Below are 14,470 nucleotides of genomic sequence, written 5' to 3'. Positions count from 1 at the left end.
GCCAGTGTAAGGATCGGGATGAATAGATAAGGTATGAAAAGTCACTTGATTGGTTTCTTTCCTGAATTATTGTTGCAATTGCCACGGATGCCCGTTGGAGTCTAATCAAAATTGTACTTCCGTTTGGCAGCAGACGACACACTGCAGTCTGCCGGCAAGTCAAGCCGATCTATGGTGTCCTTTTCATATCAAGATCTCTCTCTCTCTCTCTCTCTCTCTCTCTCTTATTCAAACGAGTGAAAGATTTGAAATTTATCGAAATTTTACCTCTGATCATATAGTAAAGCGATACCTTCTGTTTGATTTTAACAGACACCTCAGATTTACATTGACCAGATTTAGATTTGGAATCTCTGAAGTAAACACACACAGATATCGTTACAAAGCAACATGTCATTCTGAACAATTGTGCCCACTATGCAAAGAATCAAGAGAGGATGAAATTCACTTTGTTTTAAAATGCCCTGTGTTGACTGACTTACGAATACAATTTATTCCCCCCAAATATTATATAAATCCATGCTTGTTTCGGTTATGTTTATTAATGGCATCTAACGATGAAAACACCATACGTAGTTTTGCTATGTATCTTTATAAAGCACTGCAATTAAGAGAGACACTCATTTGTTAGATTCACTGATAGTTTGTTGTGAATGACGTTGTATTGTTTATATTACCAATTGCAATGACACATGTAAAGCTGTTATTACCCCCTATTCATATGGGGCTATGGCCTTAATTGAATAAACCATCTTGAATCTCTCTCTCTCTCTCTCTCTGCCTCCCCCCTCTCTTTCTTTCATAATCATAAACAAATAATTATGAGTATTTCAGACAACAAATGGAAGGCACGCACACACGCACGCACGCACGCACGCACGGACACACACGCACGGACACACGCACGGACAACACACACACGCACAGACATGATAAAAGGAAGTTGTTTATGCTTACCTGAGCTTGTTTTCCTCTGCTGTTTATTTGTTCGAATATATATATATATATATATATATATATATATATATATATATATATATATATATATATATGTGTGTGTGTGTGTGTGTGTGTGTGTGTGTGTGTGTGTGTGTGTGTGATACCCATAAAGGCAGATAAAAGTCACCCACATACTTTTTTTTTTTTTTTAATTCTAATGATATCAATAAAAGATTGTGTGTGATCTCATTTTAATATGTCACACTCATAATTTAAAAGAGGTTCACATGCCTATTCATTTAGAGTGAGAGAAAGGAAACAAATGAAAGTAGCCATCAAGATGCGTATACATTACATTAAACTGAACTATTTCTTTCTTTAAATTATTATCATATATACTTTACTCAGGATAAACAACCTACTCAGGATAAACAACCATGGCTGGTCGACAGTACTGCCTGATTGGTCCCACGAGTGGTCAACCTACACGTCCATGTGAGCTGACCCCTATAGACTGGACAACTTGTATACTGTGCCAAACAAAAACCAAAGAAACTCTCACCTGTCCTGCTAAAGGAAAGCGTGATTGCTCTGGTTACAAGTATGTGGCCGAAAACATTAGGAAATTCCAAGATCTCGAAGAAATGCCCATTTCACTTCACCATGATATTCTGAACAATGAGACGTCACTTGAAGAAACTTTTATACAAAACAATGCCTCATGGCACAAATCATGCAGAGATAAGATCAGTAACCGCATGTATGAGAGAACGAAAAGAAAAGTACAGGAAACTCGTCAGGATAACAGTCCCGTAAAAACCCGTAAGGTATGCCAAGAAGACGAAAAGCAAAAGGACAAATGTTTTTTCTGTGGTGAATCCAATACAACAGATCGTTTGCACAAGGTGTCAACACTTGGACTTGACTCCAAAGTCAGACAATGTGCCATATTACTTCAAGACAAAACTTTGCTGTCAAAACTTGCTGAAGGGGACATGATAGCAACAGACTCAGTGTATCATAACAAATGTCTTCAACATTTGTATTATCGTGCTGACAAGGCAGAGAATTCACAAAGGGAGGAAGGTTCTGAGGAGACATTGAAAAGCATTGCCTTTGCAGAGCTAGTGTCCTTCATTGAAGAAAGCGCAAAGGACGATTGCACAGCACCTGTTTTTCAAATGGCCAGTCTATGTAAAATATATCAGAGTCGCCTGGAATCACTTGGAGTGATAAGTGGTGTACATTCCACACGACTGAGACAGAAGCTCCTTGCCACTTGCCCCAGGCTTCATGAGTGTAGTACAGGCCGTGGAAAAGACATCAAGCTTGTCTTCAAACGAGACATTCAACATGCCATTAGGAGAGCAACTGACCATGACTCTGAAGCTCTTCTGCTTGCTCAGGTGGCCAAGATTGTTCGAAGAGACATTTTTTCAGCAACGCAAACAGCTACGGATAAAGTGATTGAGCCCAAACCCACAGAATCCATTTCTCCTATTCTTCAAGCACTGATTACCATGATCTTAGATGGTCCAGGGAGGAATCTGAATCCAAAGGGAGAAAGTGACAAAGATGCTTTGACTGGGACTTGTCCGACACAGGCTGCATCAACAATCTGTCAGTTGATCATTTTCAACTGTAAACAGTTCCTTGGACAATACCAAAGGAACCAAACAACAGGTCAGCACCATGTCAGAGAGAGAGAAATGCCAGTTCCAGTGTATGTTGGTATGAAGGTGCATGCAGAAACACGGAAACAGGGACTTGTGGACAGTTTCTACAATCTTGGTCTCAGTATTTCATACGATAGGCTCATGAACATTACCACTGATATTGCAAATACAGTGTGCTCTAAATTTGAAAGGGATGGAGTGGTTGTGCCACCAGGACTTGTGAAAGACACTTTTACTGTTGGAATGGTTGACAATGTGGACCATAATCCGACTTCAACAACCACAACAGAATCTTTTCATGGCACAAGCATATCACTCGCACAAACTCTGACTGATGCTTGCCAAACATTTGATCAGCCTGTGATTGACAACACCTTGCAAGGCAAACGGACAGTTCTTCCACTTCCATCAGCATACACTCTTGTAGCACCCGTGGACATGAAAAAAGAGGTTACAATCCCTGCAGTGACTGGACCCTGCAAAGCTGACATCTCTCAAGAAACAAACGGTGGCCTGTCTGCACACATGGCTTGGTTGCAAACTGTACAGGAAGCTGTGGAATCTTCAGAAGTGAGTGACATCGTTTCTTGGAGCGCCTACAATGCATCAGTCCAGAAGGATGAGAAGAGGAACACAGCTAACTTAGGGCTTCTTCCATTGCTGGTGGATAACGCCCACTCGCCAGCTCTCATCAGACATGCAATGCAGATAGTCAAATACTGCATTCACCATCTCAACCCAGGCCAAATACCAGTCCTTGCTATGGATCAGCCTCTCTATGCTATGGCGAAGGAAATACAATGGTGCTGGCCTGATGAACTAGGAGAGGGCACATTTGTTTTGATGCTAGGTGGACTGCATATTGAAATGGCCATGTTGAAAATTTTAGGTGACTGGCTTCAAGGAAGTGGCTGGACAAGCATGCTGGAATCAGCTGGAGTTGCGAGGGGAGGGGTTGCTGAATCCATGCTCAAAGCCTCTCATGTAACCAGAACACGGCTTGCTCATCAGATTACTGCCGCTGCACTCTATATTTTGAGGGAGAGAGCATTTGAGAAGAGGGATGAGAAAAGTGAAACATATGAAGCATGGTCAAAGAAACAAGAGCAGCAGCCCATGTTCACTTACTGGATTCGAGTTCTTGAACTGGAACTGTGTGTTCTCAGTTACATTCACTCCGTCCGCACTGCCAACTTTGATCAGTTTTTACAGTCACTGACACTGATGATGTCCTGGTTTTTCGCTCTTGACCACATGAATTATGCCAGATGGTTTTCAGTTTACCTGCGTGACATGTCACAACTGCAGCGGAAGCACCCATCAGTATACCAGGCCTTCTGCAAAGGCGCATTTGTTGTGCAGAAAACTTCTCGCCCGTTTTCAGCCATCGCATTGGATCATGCCCATGAACAGTGGAATGCAGTTGTGAAAGGTGACGGTGGCGCTGTGGGACTCACCTCCAACCCAGGGGCTTTGAGACGCTTGATAACTGCAGGACCACAAATCGCCCGTTTCTTGAAGATGTTCGAACAGGGCATTTCAGAAGCAAGAACTGACAGCTTGGAACACCATGAACAGAGTCCTTCACAACAGAGAGCATTCAAAACCAACGTCGAAGCTCTTGTTGCCGCTTTTGAGGAAGCTGGAAATCCTTTTGAAGATGACAGTGGATGCCTGTTTGCTTTGGATTCAAAAAATGTTGTAGAAGCAACAGCAGCCTCCACAGTTTCCTCAGTTATCACTCTTGGGCAGCAGCAATATGACACGTTCGTTGAGGAAAGACTAAGACAAAGAACAAAGTCTGTGAAAGACCCCTTGAAGAAAAACAGAATCTGTGTATTTCAGCAACCCAGAACAGTGAAGAAAACATCCGAGACTGTTCTCCGCAATGACTGCTCTCTATTCTCAAGGCTGTACATTGCATGCCAAACAAGGAAAGGAGACCTGCCAGAATTTTTCAAGCATGAAAACCAACCAACACCACCATCTTTGAGCAAAGATGGCCACATGCGATCAGGACGAAAAGCTGACCTGCTAAAATGCCTCGAGTCTTGTGCTTCTGGTACTGAAGTTTGCGAGGAAGAACTCCAAGAAGAATCATCAGTGCCTGACCATCAAGATATTAATGCAGAGTCAAATGAAACAAGTGCACCCACTGCAGATTTGACTGAAGTTCTTGAAGGAGCCCATCTCATTCCGTGTTCAGAGCAAGAACAGCAGATCGTGTTAGATAAAAAAAAAAAAAAAACGCATTCATGACCATGACAGCTGGTATTCAGCAAGCTGGTGCACCGGCAGCAGATGCCAAAATTTTGGATGGTGCATTTGTTGTCCAAATGTTGCCGACCAGTACCTCACGCACGTTTCATGAATACAGTAAGACTGTTTTCCTGCCCTATATTCTTGGACAACTGAAGAACGTCCAGAGATTAGATGTTGTATGGGATGTGTACCTTTCAGACAGTTTGAAGGCTGGAACAAGACAACAACGAGGTCAGGGACAGCGTCGCAAGGTCTTGCCTTTGGTTCCTTTGCCATCCAACTGGAAAAGCTTTCTCAGGAATGATGAAAACAAGTCAGATTTGTTTGCTTTCCTTTCCAAAGAAATTGAAGCAACTCAAGTCCCAGGGAAAGTGCTGGTCTCCACTTTGAGGAACGAAGTGATCTCATCCTCTGTGGATGTTAATACCACCAACATAAAGGGATGTACTCAGGAAGAAGCTGACACAAGAATTTTTCTACATGTCGCAGACTGTGTCAACCAAGGTCACCCTAAAATCATAATCCGAGCTGCTGACACAGACATCGTTGTTCTAGCAGTGTCTCTAGTGAATGTGATAGGAGCAGAAGCACTCTGGATTGCATTTGGAACTGGCAAACAGTTTAGATATACTGCATCCCATGCTATTGCTACCCATCTTGGCCCTGAAAAAGTGAAAGCCCTCCCGGTCTTCCATGCTTTAACCGGATGTGACACATTATCTTTCTTTGCTGGAAAGGGGAAAGTTAAAGCATGGAACACTTGGTCCTTATTTCCAGCAGTGACGTCTGCTTTCTTGCAGCTTGCCACAGATAAAGCACAGTTATCAGAACAGGGATTTGATCTCATTCAGCGTTTTGTGGTCTTGATGTACGAAAAAAACAGTACACTGACAAAGGTGAATGCAGCAAGACAGAAGCTGTTTTCGCAAGGCTGCAGAACACTGGAGAACATTCCCCCAACTGAAGATGCCCTTCGTCAGCACACTTTGCGGGCAGTTTATCAAGGTGGATTGATCTGGGGACAGTGTTTACAGACCAAACCAATTCTCCCTTTACCATCTGCATGGGGATGGACCAGGGATGCTGATAAACCATGGAGACCCCTGTGGACAACCCTGCGTCAGGTTGAGGACTCCTGTTACGAACTGATTCGTTGTGGTTGCAAACAAGGCTGCAAAAACAGGTGCAAATGTATCAGTGCAAGTCTCAGGTGCACTGCCTTGTGTTCGTGTGGAGGAGACTGCGATGAAGACCCAGACTAATTTCTCTGTGAGTGCAAATCTTTCATTTCCCCCCCATGCATGCATATTCTATTGTATTCAACCCCACTGAAGAACATAGTTATCTCAGCACAACCTTTTGGAATAAACTCCCGCCTCCTGATGGAGAAAAGCAGTACGAGTCAGTACCCTAAAATTTACAGCATACATGTATGCATGCACTCGTTGACTTATGCACGCATGTGACTGCGTGTGCGCGCGCGCTCGCACACACACACACACACACACACACACACGCGCGCGCGCGCATGCATTTTGGGCCAGTAAGAAAACCTGGGAGTCAGAAAGAAAGAGAGACTGACAGAGCGACAGGGAGAGAGGATTATGTGCTGAATATGGCTATTTTTAGTAACATTGTCATATAATTTCATGTTTTTTTCTGTCCCTTGCATAAAGATTTATAAGTACTAACAAAATGCTAAGCATCGGCACATTCGTGCAAAAGAACATCAGGCACGGGCATAATGGCCAGAGAGAGAGAGAGAGAGGGGGGGGTGTACTGATATTTTCTATTTTTAGTAACAAATATGCTACTTTTGATGCCTTTTCATATATTTTTTCTATCAAAATGCCAAAATGACAAATGTATGCACTAATAATCGTCATAAAAATGCAAAAATAACAGCAAATAGGGAGGGAAATAGACAGCTCGTGTTCAAATCAGTCATCCGGAATCTAAATTTAGTGACCTTCATGTAAAGGTCACTGTGACCCCAAATATTGGTCAAAAAGCTTGCTTCCATTTAAAATATTGATCTACATGCTTCTCCAAGCATTATAGTAATAAAGGCACCATTTGAGGTAAAAGTGCAAACTGACCCTAAAATCATTGCAATAACAAGCCCACTATGAGGGCAATGGCGGGGATGTATGTGGGAGTATATATGTGTTGGGGGTGTGGTGCGAGCAGGGGGTCGGGGGGTGGTGGTGATGTAGGGGTGCCCATGTTCGTGCTCCTGCATGAATGCACCTCTTGCGTGAATGCAGTCTGTATTCGTAGTTGTGTGCTCTCTGAGTCTCTAAGTTAGTATGTGCATGAGATTTCTAGAACTTGTGTCCCATTTTTTTCTTGTTTACAGAGGCATTGCTGGACAAAAGTAAGACTTGCTTCTTGGCTTTGAGTGCTGCAAGAGTGAGTATGTTGACTGTGTTGTATGCATCAGAGACAATGATAACGCATTTGATGTTTTATTTAAGTAAGCCATGGCCCCATTTGAATGGGTACACATAAGTAATAATGAGCACATAAATGTCATTATACACGTAATTCATGAATACTGCATATTTGGACAATATAATAGTGTCAACTCTCACAATCCTATCATGATTCAATGACTTACAGAAAAACACAGCCAAAGTTTTTAATAATAGTTCCATTTTTTTTAAAGGTGATTCCTATAATGCGTCGGAGCAACGAATGTTCTTCAAAGATCATCTGATACTGGACAGCAAAAAGAAAAGAAAGGAAGGATGGAGTCTCCCGACGGATAAGTAGGCAGGCAGGCATATCTGTCGGTGTGTGTCCTCATATGGGAGAAGAGGCCGATTCTGGATGTGCAGCACTTCCCACAGGTGTTGCAAGGGAAAACGTCTCCAGAAGTTGAGCCCTGCTTCCTTCGCTCACGCTTCTCCTTAATGGCCAGCGTTCTCTTGTTTTCAAACGTCTATATGCCACTAGAGCACAGCATCCTCCAGCTAGAGCGGTCAAGGGCATCAGTTTCCCAGGAAGCGATGTCTATATCACAAGCTTTGACGTTTGTCTTCAATGTGTCCTTGAAGCGCTTGCAGGGTCTTCCAAGTTCGTGGTGGCCTTCCTTCAGCTAGCCATACAGTGCCATCTTCGGGATCCTGCTGTCTGTCAAGCGGACAACGTTTCCTGTCCAACGTAGCTGGCACTGGATCAGCAGGTCGCTCCTCTCTAGGACCTGGAGGTTGGAGACCCTGTTTTGCCACTTTATGCCGAGGATTTTTCGTAGGCATCTCTGGTGAAACTGCTCACGTTGTTGAATGTGACGGCGATACGTCGTCCATGTTTCACAGCAGTACAACAAGGTGGTCAGCACAACAGCTCTGTAGGTTTTCATCTTGGTGCTGAGCCTGATGCCTTTGTTGTTCCAAAGCTTGTTGTTGAGTCTGCCAAAGGCGGAGCTGGCCTTGGCGATGCACAGAGTCACTTCTGCATCAAGGGTTCCGTTGCTGCACAGGGTGCTGCCCAGGTAGCAAAACTTGTCAACTAACTTGATTTCTGTGTCATCGATCTTGATTGCAGGTGGAGGGGAGGCACTGGCGTTCTGTGAGCTAGCTGGTTGGTACATGGACTCGGTCTTGCTGAGGCTGATGGTGAGTCCAAAGCGCCTGCAGGAGGTTGACAACCTGTCCATAATGAACTGCATGTCCTCATGGATGTGTGCAGCAAGCACGCAGTCATCAGCGAAAAGGAACTCTCTCAACAGTGCCTCAAACACCCTGGACTTGGCGTGGATTCGCCGCAAGTTGAAAAGTTTGCCACCTGTGCGAAACTGACTGTAGATGCCCCGGTCACAGTCTTGGAAGGCGTCAATCAGCATGGCAGAGAAAAGAATGGAGAACAGTGTGGGAGCCAAGACGCAGCCCTGCTTCACTCCATTTTCCACAGGGAACGGATCCGACATGTCAGTATTTTCCTGTACTCTCGCCTGCATGCCATCGTGGAACGACGCAATCAGCTGGAATAGGCCCTCTTGGCAGCCGAACTTTTGGAGGATCTTCCACAGACCACGGCGGTTCACCGTGTCGAAGGCCTTAGTCAGGTCTACAAAGGTAGTACTGGGTTACATGGTACCAGTAGCAAGGGCTATGCTCCTGAACTGACCTGATATATATATATATATATATATATATATATATATATATATATATGTATATATATATATATATATCTGTATATAATATATATATATATATGTGTGTGTGTGCGTGCGTGTGTGTGTGTGCGCGTGTGCGTGTGCTGTGCTATGCTGTATTGTGCTGTGGCGTGCTGTCCTGTGCTGTGCTGTGTCGTGCTTTGCTGTGTTGTGCCTTGCAATGCCGTGCCGTGCCTTGCCGTGCCTTGTTGTGCTGTGTTGCAGGTAAGAGTAAGGTGAACACAACGTCCATCGGATTAGGCATCGTGGGCGCGATTCTGCTCACGGTTTTGCTAGTAGGAGGTTTCCTCGTGAGCCGGAGATTTAAGGAACAAGCAGGTGACGATGATCACATTGGACACAACCGTCTCTTAGTCCCCCACTCCCACCCCTCTCTAGATCCTGGCATTCCCTTCTCCTGCATCACACACACACACACACACACACACACACACACACACACACACACACACACACACACACATAGTGCGGCTGGGGTACTACCACTCGAAGAACACATGAACCTTCAGTGCACTTAATTTGTCCCGAGAAGCTCCACAGTAGAAGACGATCTGAAACCTGAACTAAATGTTAATTCCGATACTGACTTTCCAAAAAGAGTTAGGGCCATAGCCTCACATATGACCATACAAGGGTAAATGTGTTAAATGTGAAATATTAACCTGTACGAATTTAGAAATTGGTTGTATAGATGTTCCACATCCCGAAAGTAGGAGTCTAATGGGGAATGGTCCCTCTTTATGAGTTTTGATGAGTGGTTTGCAGACCCCAGGGTGGCACTTTTCAATGTTGTTAATGTATTTAACTACATTCTCGTCAGCATGTCCCTTTGCAGACCATTTCGCACTCCAAACGTTTACTGTTTTGATGATATTGGGAGTGGGATCTGCTGGGAGGGTGTCGTAGTGGAGGGATTGTTGAACTTCTAAAACCAGTTCATCATCTTGTTCAATATCAGTTATGACTGTGACCCCTGACTTATCAGCATTGCGAGACGCGACACCGTGGGAAACTGGTAGCAGTTTGAGTCATCTGAGAGCTTTCCTCTGTCCAGCTGATAGGATGTCTTTAATTTTCCTTTTCTGCTTAAGATCAATAAAATCATCGCTACAGGCTTGTATGAAAGTTTCTAACGCAGGATCTAGTCGTGGGGCGCATCTTGTCTCCCTATACCAAGGCATCTTCACAAATGCGGTCTGATCCTCAGTGCCACATAATGTATCGTCGCGCTTTTTCTGTTCATGGAATCTATGCCATCTAAGACGTTCAGCCCACTGATGGGTGCCCAGGATTTGGTCAGCAACATCAATGGGGAATTTGGGGGTGGGGGCATGCAGTCAGGGAGGCGACAGATAGAAATTTGTTCCTCAGAAAGGGAAACTCTATCTGTAAGTACAATAGGATCAAATATTTTCAGCTGCTCAGGGGTTGGTAAGAACCCTTTTCTGTCACATTTCAGCTTTTTCCTCTTTTGTTGTTGTTGTTGTTGTTGTTGTTATCGTTGTTGTTGTTATTTTTATGAGAAGTCCGCTTAAGCCGGCGATGAGGTCTAAGCTTGTGCTTCACCTGTGGGGGAGCAGTCTGACATATAACAGGAGGCTGTAAATCATTTGCTTCCTAGGAAGACACGGTCACCATATTTTTCAGAAGATGTTGAACTATCAAGAGTAAGGGGAGATCTTGAATGAGGTGTACTGAAGGAAATTCTATCAGAATCTGATGGTAGCAATTTATCCATTTTTTTATGTGGGTTCTCGAGAGATCCGTCAGTTCTTTTTTTACACTGATTCTTTATCAGCCCTACTTGAAAGTTGGTGAGGTTCTTACCTTGGTGACTCTCCAAAGTTTCTCTGATAGAAGAAAAACGAAGAGAAACCGATTCAGCCTGGATGCAGGTGTCTTTATGAACAGCGTCAAGGATTCTGGAACTGGCGACGTTCATGATAGACTGGATGGTGGAATACACACACACACACACACACACACACACACACACACACACACTTATATATATATATGTGTGTGTGTGTGTGTGTGTGTGTGCGTGCATACCCAGATTCAAACACTCCACTGCTGGCCGCCGTTCTTTCTCTATCTCTGGACCTTGCGGTTGGAATGAACTTCCTCTTTCGCTTCGTCAGGCTCCGCACTCAGCTCTTTCAAGTCTGGCCTTAAAACCCACCTCTTTCAAAAATAGCCTCCCTTCCCTGCCTCTTGTCTTCAGTTTCTCCAGTTTTTAGAGTTATGCATGCGTGTGAATGACTAGTACGGAAGCGCTTTGATTTGTCTCTGCACAAGATTCAGCGCTATAATTATGAATATCATTATTATTATTCTTAATATTCTAAGTTATCCCGTTTTCTTTTTACAGATAAGAGGGATGCATTGATAAACGAGTTGGAAAATCGACGGTATGATCACTGTCTGTCTCTGTGTCTGTCTTACTCTCTGTCCACTCTCTGTCTGTCTGTCTGCCTGTCTGACTCTCTCTCTCTCTGTTTAATTGGAGCTGCGACAATTTGCTCGTTTTTTTAAAATTTATACAAATTTTTCACCAAGTAAGTTGTTTGATCATCAGAAATTCAAAATGCCGTGTAGTAACGAACAATATCGCCTGCTTGTGACAACAGTGTGCGCTGTGATTTTCTTGCTGGGTGTGAAATTGGTGCTGGTGACTGAACGTGATACCAGACTTGTGCATTATGTGTTTGAGTGGTGCAGAGGAAACGCGAGAATATGTGTTGATACCTGTGATCAGAATGTATCAGAAAGGCCTGTAGTGGACGGACAGTGACAATGTGGGCAGTCAGCAAGAAGCCAACAAAAAGGTAGACAGCTGTACTGAGGAGCTGAAGACTCTATGAAGACGCTTGAACTTAGTGAAAAACACACTTTTACATTGCTATGTGGAGATTCAAGAAGTTAGAAGAAGCGACAGCAGGAGACTGCAACGTGGAGACTCGGTAGAGGACTGAGACAGCACACTCCACAAGAGGACGGCGCAGCAACACGTTAGAGACGGAAGACAATGTCCTAGAGGTCGGCGCCACAGCAACTGCAAATATATCAGGTGTTCGTTCAAATGGGTCACTGTATGTGAATTGTAATGTGTTGTGTTTCAGTATGTTTCAAGCGCACTGGAATTTGGGGAAGAGAATTGACTTCATTGAAACATGGAAACAAGTAAATGGTCTTTGTGTGTGGAATTGGACGTGAGAGAAATGAAATAGCATTTATTGGAGAACTAAACAATGGTATTGTCTTCGTAGGTCAGGTCAGTGGCATAGCCCTTGCTACTGGTACCATGTAACCCAATACCACCTGCTGCATGTGAAGTCACCCAACGACGGACCAGGCGGAGGAGGAAACCTTTCCCAACGGCTGTGAAGGCGGAAGAGGATGACCAAAGGGCAGTGGGAGCTCTTATCCCTGGCTGGAAGTCCTCCTAGGAGATGGAACTTCGAAGAAAAAACCTGCACCTGCCGAGGCCGTTCTACACATGGCAGTATCTGCACCTGTGGGACTGTGAGCGTCGGTAGGCGAGAGAGTGGGGAGGGGACTGCACAACTCCTCTTCACTAAAAAAAAAAAGTCACCTGTGCTGGTCAGGCAACCAGGCTAATGTCAGAACGTTGAGTTAGCCCATCAACACCCAGCTTTCCCAAGCCCTGCAGCGATGGAAAAGTGGTAACGGGGACAGGCAGAGGATGCTGCTGGCAGTTCCTAGTCACGACTCTGCACGCAGGCGGCTGTGGGGTGATGGTCGTCCGCCGTAGACTGGGGCAGTTGCGGTGCCCGTATCCTCCCACAATGTCAGAGCAGCCCTCTTTAGGGACAGCACTGCTCTCCCCACATGGGGAAGGGGCGATAAAAGGATCCCTAAACAAAGCCTGCCTCACCTAGTACCTAGTAGGAAACCGCGCCTACATGAACATCCAACACTAGCGGTCGAAAACAACACAAGAAAAGAACCAGGAGTTATGCCCTGACTCTGGGTGCCTGCAATGTTCGCACCCTTTTAGACAGAGACAACAGACCAGAAAGGCACACAGCGCTCATTGCTAGAATGCTTGATCGCTACCAGGTGGACATAGCAGCCCTGAGCAAAACCAGATTTGCCGGTGAAACACAGCTGGAGGAAGTTGGACGGGGTTACACCTTCTACTACATTGGGAAGCCAGATGGCATCCCGAGAACCTCAGGCGTGGGCTTTGCCATACGAACCAAACTTGCACGACAGCTTGACAGCCTTCCACGTGGGATAAACGATAGGCTGATGACCCCTGTGTCTGAAGCTGTCCGAGGATCGCTTCTCCACAGTCATCCGCTGCTATGCCCCGACGATGACCAACCCTGATGACATCAAAGAAGCTTTCTACGAAGAGCTCAGCCGCACTATTTCAGCGGTAGACAGAAAGGACAGGCTGATCATCCTTGGGGATTTCGATGCCCGCGTCGGCGTGGTCTTCTCCTCGTGGCCAAAAGTCCTAGGACAGCACGGCACTGGCAAGTGCAACTCCAATGGACTGCTTTTGCTCTCGCTGTGCACGCAGCATGGACTGACCATCAAGAACACCCTCTTCAACAAGTGGACAAGTAAAAGAACACATGGATTCACACCTGCTGCAGCAATGGCACTTACTGGACTATGTGATTGTCCGGCAGAGGGACAGAGGTGATGTTTCCATTACACGCTGCATGAGAGGAGCAGTCTTTTGGTCGGACCATCGCCTGGTACGCAGCAAGATTAACATCAGACTTACATGCAAATCCAAGCAGCTCTCCAAGAAATTCCTGCATCGACTGATGTAGACGAGTATGGAGCACCTTTAGAGATGTTGTGTAGCTGACACACTCGGCTTTGTACAGAGGAGCCACAAAGACTGGTTTGATGAGAACGACTCTGGAATCTCCAAGCTTTTCGACACACTGCATATACGGCATCACATTTCCGATAAAGACTGCCAGAGGAAGAAGGACCAGTTCTTGCAAACCAGGCAACTCGTACAGAAAAGGCTACGTGAGAACACCTGGTGGGAGAGAAAGTCCGAAGAGCTTCAGTCCGCTGCTGATGTTCATGACATGAAGGCCTTCCATGAGGGTCTCCGAGCTGTGTATAGGCCGAGAGTCACAGGATCAACCCCTGTCCGAGCCTTGGACCAGACCACCCTCCTGACAGACAAGAAAGACATCCTTGCCCGCTGGGCACAGCACTTCAACTTGCGGCGACTCCACGCTAGGTCCAGGGTTTTTGAGGCACTCTTGAGAGAGTTCCTCTTCGCTGATGACTGCGTGCTTGCTGCACACACCCATGAGGACATGCAGTTCATTATGGATAGGTTTTCAACCTCCTGCAGACACATTGGACTCACTATCACCCTCAGCAGGACCGAATCCATGTACTAACCAGC

The sequence above is a fragment of the Babylonia areolata genome, chromosome 32 (assembly GCF_041734735.1).
Source record: "Babylonia areolata isolate BAREFJ2019XMU chromosome 32, ASM4173473v1, whole genome shotgun sequence".
In the NCBI taxonomy this organism is placed as follows: Eukaryota; Metazoa; Mollusca; class Gastropoda; order Neogastropoda; family Buccinidae; genus Babylonia; species Babylonia areolata.
Note: the sequence above shows the minus strand (reverse complement) of the source record.